Raw genomic sequence first — 8,572 nt, 5'->3', positions numbered from 1 at the left:
ATACTCTTGCAAAGACACTGAAAATTTAACCCTAAGCTAGATATGTGTTAGAAATGAGACTATAAAGATAAATTAAGAAAATTCATTTTATGATGTTAAATTCTGATTTTTTTCCCTTTCAAATGAATCATTACATTCTCAGGCTGTACGCAGTGTATCATGGTTCTGAGATTTTTCCGAGTCTCTTCAACAGTTAAAGCTTCAGATCCCACTCAATGAATGTATCCTTACTTTTCTTTCTTCATATTTTCCTTCTGTCTTCCTGTATTAGAAACTATTCTAGGCAAATATTCTTTTTAAATTCCTCCATTTGATATGCATTAATTGATCAACTCATTTGTTTTTATATATATATTTGAGATTGTTTATTGTTCTGATTTACTGATACTTTAAATATTTCATCAAATTACCCAGGAAAACTCAAGCAGCAGAAATACATAACATGTACATTTCTTTGAGAGGTCTCAAATAAGTTTTAAAAGGCCATAAACACATATGTGTAAAATACACACACACACACACACACACACACACATATATATAATGTCATTTAACATTTAAATCATTTGAAACTTTTGTACTATAGAACACAAGCATATACTCTGTGGTGCTGAAGTAACATTATAACCCTCCTTCAACATGACTGTGCAAGTTTTTAATGTTAAGTATAAGCATTACTGTGAGGTTTTAAGTCACTTGATCAATCAATTCCATTTGAATTTTAGACTAAAACAGCATACCACACATGCACCTGAAGGAAATATTGTTAATGTATTCATGTGTCCATGTGTATTTATGTGTAAATATGTATAGAGGATGTCTATAAATCAAGGAAAGATTGACTAAACTATTCAACAACTGAGTATTAGAAGTATGTCATGTTGGTGATACAGAAACACACCGTCATCATATGCCAGGTTTTCATGAGAATTGTTCATAATTTCATTCACCTTAGTATCATTCAGTAGCAACTTTATTTTCCTCCATCAAAGACCAAGCACCTTGTGTACTTTGTACAGAAGACCCTGGTGAATGAGTTCGTTCTGCCTAAGTGGGTTTTCCAGCAGGAGAATGCTTATGGTTCTCATTGAACTGCCTTGTGGCTCTATGCCCAGAAACTGCACGGTGATGCTCTGAGAAAAAAAAAAAAAGCACTGGGGAGGTTGGTTCATAAAGTAGCCCATTCTGCAGTTATGCACAGTATTTTTCCACTCAGATTCAGTAAGCTGGTTTAATTTTATATCTCTGTCTCACCATAGAGGACAGTCAGCTCTGTATTTGTTGTTTAGGATAGGGCATCAGAGAGAAAAACACCCTCCACAAGGCTCAGTCATGCCATGATCCCCTTCCTCTAGCCTTCCAACTGACCAGAATCCTGGATATTTGTGCTCAAGCCTCACATGTTTCAGGCTGACCAGGTTGGGAATTCAAACCATGATGAGCCCGTGGCTTCCTGCTTCACAATCTGGTACACCACTATACCACAGAAGACTGACCAGTTCTGTGTTTTTAACACCAAAAATACTAGTAAAGATACTCATCTGTTTTAAAAGATTTAACATTGAAGTTTTTGTGAAAATATTCTACCTTACTCATAGCCAATTGCATAAATGTTAACTTATGGACAAGTAAGACCAGGAAGGGATGATCCTCTGGTGCAAATAATTTCTAGTTTAGATCCTATTAACTGTGTTTTTCTATGAATGAGGATTTTATCTGATGCATGAATAGGATGTAGTTTCAAGGGAGACTTTATGGCAGTAAATATAAACTCCATGTAACTTTCAAGAACACTATTCATATACTTTTCTTTTTCATTAAGATTTTTTAATGTGTATTTATTTATGCACTTTTTAGGTTTTTCATGGAGCATGTGTGCTCACAGAAGAGAGACAGAGGGACGGAATGTGAGAATCGAGCAACACACCCGACCCCACTCTAAAGGAGGATGGTCACCCCACAATCCCTTCTTCTCCATTCTCCTCTCGGAAATTGGGCATACACAAACACATGCCTGGTATGATTTTCAAGCTACCAGGTCCAGGATTCAAACTGTGGTCCACCATGTGAGAGTCCAGTACCTTAATCCCCATACCATTTGCTAGCCCCACATTGTGTTTTTATTAATAAACTGTCATTTTACCAGTCAGAACTAGATTGTACTTTTTGCAGAGTTTCTGGATTTGATTTGTGACTTCCTGAGCCAATCTTTCACCCACTGTTGACTAGTCAGGGCTTTTGTCTAATAGAACCAAAGCCTGAGCATCTGAGCATGCTTCAAACTGCATTCCCATCTGTGGCCTCATCAAAGGTGTACATGAGGTGGATATCATGCTCATGTAGTTCATGTTCTTCCATGAGAATTGTCCCATTCTATTGGAATCAGTTTGGTTCCTCATTGTTCACCTGGTTGATGGATGTCATCACTGTTTATAAAGCTCTCTTCAGATACTATCCTAGGATCATGTGATCCTGTTCTGGTCTCAGCTGCATATATATTTGGTTTTTTTTTTTTTTTCAGTGTACAGTGTAACTTTTTGGACATTCAGTTCCTGAATGATATACTCCTCCAAAGATTTAACTCTTAACATTGTTAAGAGGTTTTGGATTTTGATGGATAACCATAATTTCTTTCAAAGGGTGCTTTATTGGAGTAATTTTGTGGTATTGTATTATTTGTCCAAGAGCAATAACTGACTCCATTTTTAGATACTGCACTCTTGGTTTTCTTGTCAGTCTGTTCTTCTCAAACATGAGGCAGCATGAGGTAGTGGATGCTAAGTGTATCCTTTCACTGGACAGAAATAGGGTTATTCAGCATACTTAGATCCTGGTATGTTGGGTACAGTGAAAACATGTAAGGAGCCATAAATCCACACAGTGAAAGCAAGCAGGAGACAAGATTTCCAGGATAATAACACAATACTCCATCCCATTTCACCCTTTAATCTCCTATGGTTCATTCTGACAGGCCAATTGGTCAGAACATCTATCTACTTGACTAGACAGGCACCAAAGTATAAAGCCTAAAAGCTGTCACTTCGGTCTCAAAGAGCCCAATGGACAAAAGAACAAGGTCCACTATTTGGTAATGTTGGTGCTTTCTCTAATCATGTTCTCATTTTTGGAGAATTTTTTTTTTCCTCCTTATGGAACCTTACTTAGGACACTCTGGATGAAGCAGTTAGAGAAATTGTGCCATGAAAGCAGCACATCCATGAGTATGTCCCATATAACCCTCTTCCTTAAAGCACAGATGTTTCACTCTCACTACAGGATATTGATCAGATATAAACTGAGGACATTAGTATCATACTCATGAATGATCAAAATCAGATTTGGATAATTCTGTTTTCTTTTGCTCAATTTTTGATCACCACTTGCCAGGATGGGCCCGTTCACAAACATGTTCTTGAAAGCTGATTGTCCAGAAATAGCTATGGCCAGCACCAGCAGGGTGTGAAGCCATTATTTGGTTTGTTTGATGCCTTTGGCAATGAAGTCTATAAGAAATACATTCTCAAACTTGCTTTTACTTTCAAGTGGAAAATGAACCTACATGTAGACCACACTGCCACTCAAATGAGCAGCCGAGCACTTCAGAGATAGGGTGCAGTGATTCCTTCCCACAGTTAGAAGGAATGGTCAGGTGTTCAGTGCCAGCTCTGAAGAGATCTGAAATCTTTGCTCTTGAGAGTTCTTTAGACTCTACCAGTGACTCAATGCATATTATCTTCATTGCTAACCCACAATGGGACCAGGGGCTGAAGGGTGGTGAGTATCTATTTCTGTAAATCGCCCAATTTCTTCCATATTTTGGCTAATTTCCAAATTGCTTTTCTGGCATAAACTCTGGGACCCAGTACACAGGTCATTGTTTCTCAGCTGCTTCATCACGTTCTGCACTTGCACACTCTTTGGTAAATGAGGGGAGTGTCTGACTTCCAGCAGGAAGGTTAGTTGTGTGTGAAATCACTGGCAGCAAGAAGTTAGTCCTGTTCCCTAAACATCCTGATGATATTTCTGTCAGCATCCTTCACATACTGCCCCATGAGATGTGTCCCTTTTGCTATAAAGTGGCCAGAAACATGTACGGACAAATGGAGAGTGAGTCTTTCTGAATAACATTGAAGTTCATACAGACTGAAAAGTACCAAGGTATGGCATAGCTTCATGTTTAGATACAGTCATAATCTAGGAAATAAGTTATTTTGTGTTGTTTTGTTCTTGTTGTTTTGTTTTGGGAAAGTTTTTGCAATAGGGTGTGTGCACTTGCAAGAAAGACAGAAAGAGACAGAGAGACAGAAAGCAAGAAATAACCTCCCCTCCAGGGGGGATGGCCATGCCACAATCCCTTCTCCTCCATTCTCTTCTCAGGATCTTGGGCATGCACGCACACGCACCCTGAGTGAGTTTAAGACACCAGGTCAGGGATTTGCACTGCAGTCGACTACATGGGAGTCCAGCAACATAGCCATTATACCAACTGCTGGTCCCAGGAAAGAAGGCTCTAATGATAGCCCTGCACAACATTCTTTTCTGTCTTTCTTTATTCCTACTGCCCCTTTCTGAGTAGAGGGTCTACTTCTTTCAGAGTGTTGTTGTTAGTGTCTAGTTAAACATAACTTTTTCTATGAAGGAGGAGAAAAATAACCATAACATGTTCAGCTTAAATATCCTTATAGCTTTGAACCATAGAAGAAAAGAACATATTAAAAAAAAAAAAGAAAGAAAAGAAAAACAACTCAGAGAGGCTTCTGATGAACCTAGAATGATTTTATACCCATCAGTAAATTTAAGGGATCCAATTCTGGACAACACCCTATAAATAGTCCAGTAACTACATTAGACAATGGGAATACAAAAGTTAAAGACATACCTATTAAGAAACTTATATTTAGTGAAGAGAGTAACCAAAAAATTGATTAGTATTGGAACCAGCAAGAGACAAAGTGTTTTGTCACTGGACTCCCTTGTAATTGACCATGGTTTGAGTTCTGGACCAGGAAGTTTAAAACTCACATGGAAGCATGTGCATATGTGCCCAAAATCCTGAGAGGAGAATAGAGGAGAAGGGATTGTGATGTAGCCATTTGCTCTAGGGGATGATTTCTCACTTTCTGTCTCTGTTTCTCTCTGTCTCTCCAGTGAGTGCATGTGCCCTTTAGGAAAAAAAAGTCTTTCTAAAAAATTAATTACTGTAATATTTACTTAATATCGGAGTGTTCTGGGAATACAGATGAATATAAACCAGATAAAAAGTTTTTAAAATCTATTCCTGGGGGAGCTAAGCCTTGTGGAATGCTTAGGGGTTTGCCAGGTGATGTACAAGCTGAAAATAAATGCAAGAACATGAGTGAAAACATTGTAGATAAAAGTCTAACACAATCTAGGATCTGTAAGTAGTTGTAGAAATGAAGAAGTATGACAAGAAGGAGAGAGAGAGAGATGAGAATGAAGAGAGCGATAAAAACTAGATTCTCCAGACTAAAATTCAGGCATGTTATAGGGAACCATTGAACGCTATCACATAATTGCATTTATGTGTCAGTAAAAAATGAAGTCTAGGAACAGTAGGGAGAATGAACCTGTGGCTTGAAGAAGGCAGGCAAAAATTTCAAAGGGCAACTGCACTGATGTTGATGAGAGTTTAAAATAAAAAGAGAAGCAGGAAGGAGAGTACTTGAATTAAAGAGTTTTTGAAAAGTCTAGGAGACAAAACTGAGTGTCCAAAATTAAACAGGTTGAGAAAACACCTAGACTGGTGTCCAGGTTTAAAGGGATGGTAGGATGGAGGGTGGATGATAGAGTAGGACCAAGATGAAAGGCTGAATAAGGAATTACATTGACTAATTATTTACTGTTAAGCTACTTTGCAAGACTGCTGACTTCTAAACATTGCAGAGTTTCAAAAGGTCACTTGTTTAAGGTAATTGATAGCCCACTTTTTTTTTTTCCTTTTCTGAATTTACTAAAACCCAACATTCTTTGGCCCTGGGGAAGGGGAAAAATCCTCAATGTTATATGATTTACTTTAAAACTAAGTATATGGTTAGTCGATAAATTAGTGCCACCCAATATGACATTATTAGTTGGTCGAATTAACCCTGGATCTGATGAAGAGTTTCGATTTGGCAAATAAACAAGAACATGAAAGAACTTGAAAGTCTTACAGAAGAGACCATGCACTTTTAGTCAGCTTATAGCCAAAAATGTAGACTATATTGATGGTTTATGAAAATAATTAGAAAAATATGAAATAGTCCAGCTTTAAACTGTGGATTTATTTGTTAATTTACTTTTTCATCTTTCATATGCATTTTTATGCAAACTTCTTTCTTCCCACAACTCCTTTTCCTATTTCAAAACTTTCATCTCAAAGCCTAAAATTTCTGAAGGAAAACTGAACCTAGATAACCTCCTCTAATTCAGTTCTTAAGAAATAAAAGTGCTTAAAACAAATAATGCCATGTCTATTAAGATTTTGTTTCTCTCAGTATCTCTCATTTCTTGTTGCCTCTACTCTTCTCTCTCAATACCTCTTTCACTCCTCTTGGCCAATATATTTGCTTTCTTTACAGAATAAACAACTGAAATCCTCATAGTTTGACATCTCTCCTTGACATTCTATAAAACAGCAGCCTGTAAATCATGAACTAGAATTACCTGAGCTACTTCTCAAAGGTGAGCAAGAGAAAAAGGAAAGATTTACAAGATGATAAATCATTGTTACTGATTCCTGTCCATGGAGAATAAGTACCATAACATTCATATGAGGTATTATTGCAAAGGCAGCAAGGATAAAATTAACCTAATATTCAGCTGACATTCACATAGCTAAGCCTAAAAACCCAAAGGCAAACCAGTGTCCTCAGCCCCAGTTGTAAAAGGAAAAAAAGAAAGAAAACACAGAAGAAATAAAGAAAAAAAAAAAAAACTCCCTTCAGTTTTTTATTTTATTGCCTATATTTTAACCTCCCTACTTACTTCTTCCTTAGCATCTTCTGTTCACATGCTGAGCTCCTCTCAACTTTTTGATTATATTAACTTATCTCCTTTTCTGCACATAGACTTAACATATTGCCCCTTCAGGTAGCAATCCCAGATTAACTTCATTCCCATAAAATATTTTCCAATGAAGAATACTTTGAGATCTTATGGATAAAACTACATCATTCTATGTATAACTATTTGCCTAATATTTTACATAATTTTTCTAGTTCATTGACTCAAATCCTCATTAGATCAAGTACTTGCATATTTGTACAAACCCTGTGCTAATCATTAGGGACACAGAGTGTATTAAATGAGATATGCACTCGAATTTCAAAGAACTCACAGCTTAGCGGGATAGAAAATGAGTGAATCAGTAACATCTACCAAGGCAAATACATTTTAGCTAGAACTATGTAGAGAAAGCAATGAAAGCACAGAATAGATGTATGAGTTTTAGACGAGGGAGTCAAGAGGCTTTTCTGGAGAATATGGTAACTCAGCTAAATTTATGAGAGAGGGGAACTGTTGTTGGATGGAAAATAAAGACGAGGCACTCCAGAAGACTACAAATAACCCAAGATGGTAAGGAACTTTTGAACAGTTCAACATGGCTACAGTGGAAAATGCATTTTATCATTGGTGAGAAATAGGACAGAGAAAAATTCAAATAGAAGAACATTACAAAAAAGAAAACTACAGACCAATATCCCTGACTAATACAGATGTAAAAATTCTCAACAAGGTACTAGCAAATCATATCCAACAACACATTAAAAAGATTATACACCATGACCAGGTAAGCTTTATCCCAAGGAAGCAAGGATGGTTCAACAAAAACAATAAAGATAATACATTACATTAACAGAAGGAAAGATAAAAAACATATAATCATTAATTGATGCAGAAAAAGCATTCAATAAAATATAACATTCTTTCTTGATTAAGACTCTCAGCAAAATCAGGGCAGGATAACATTTCTCAACAAATTAAATCTGTATATGGAAAAATTATCCTAACATCATTCTGAATGGGGAAAAACTGAAAGCTTTCTCACTAAGAACAGGAACAAGATAAGGCTGCCCACTTTCCCCACTCCTTTTTAACCCAGCACAGGAAATTCTAGCCAATGCAATAAGACAAGAATAAAATAAGTCAAATAGGAAATGAAAAAGGAAAATTATCTCTATTTACAGATGACATGATTATATAGATAAAAAATCCAGAAGAATACACACACACACACACATTTCACACACAAAGAGGAAGAGAAAAAAAAAAACTCATAGAAGTGATAAATGAATACCGTAATGTATCAGGATAAAAAAAATACACAAAAAATCTATTGCATTTTTATACACCAATAGTGAATAGATTAAGGTATAATTTAAGACAATAATCCCATTTACAATAACCACAAAAATATAAAATACATAGAAAGGTTTCAAGTCTTTAAATACATCAATATTCTGAAATTTTGAAACACATTACCTAGGGAATTTACCTGTGTAGGTCGAGGAAATATGATTTAGTATGTGCAAGTACTCTCCTTTTTTTTTTTTTTTTTTTTTTTTTTTTT

General features: G+C 36.2%; 1 pseudogene; it reads right to left on the bottom strand.

The window, feature by feature from the left end:
- Positions 1 to 851: 851 nt before the first annotated feature.
- Positions 852 to 8,572, bottom strand: part of LOC102467886 (isoleucine--tRNA ligase, cytoplasmic-like) — a 67,219-nt pseudogene continuing 59,498 nt past the window's right edge.

Source organism: Tupaia chinensis, unplaced genomic scaffold (genome assembly GCF_000334495.1).
Source record: "Tupaia chinensis unplaced genomic scaffold, TupChi_1.0 Scaffold144255_1, whole genome shotgun sequence".
NCBI lineage: Eukaryota > Metazoa > Chordata > Mammalia > Scandentia > Tupaiidae > Tupaia > Tupaia belangeri.
Note: the sequence above shows the minus strand (reverse complement) of the source record. Positions and strands in the feature narration are given on the sequence as shown.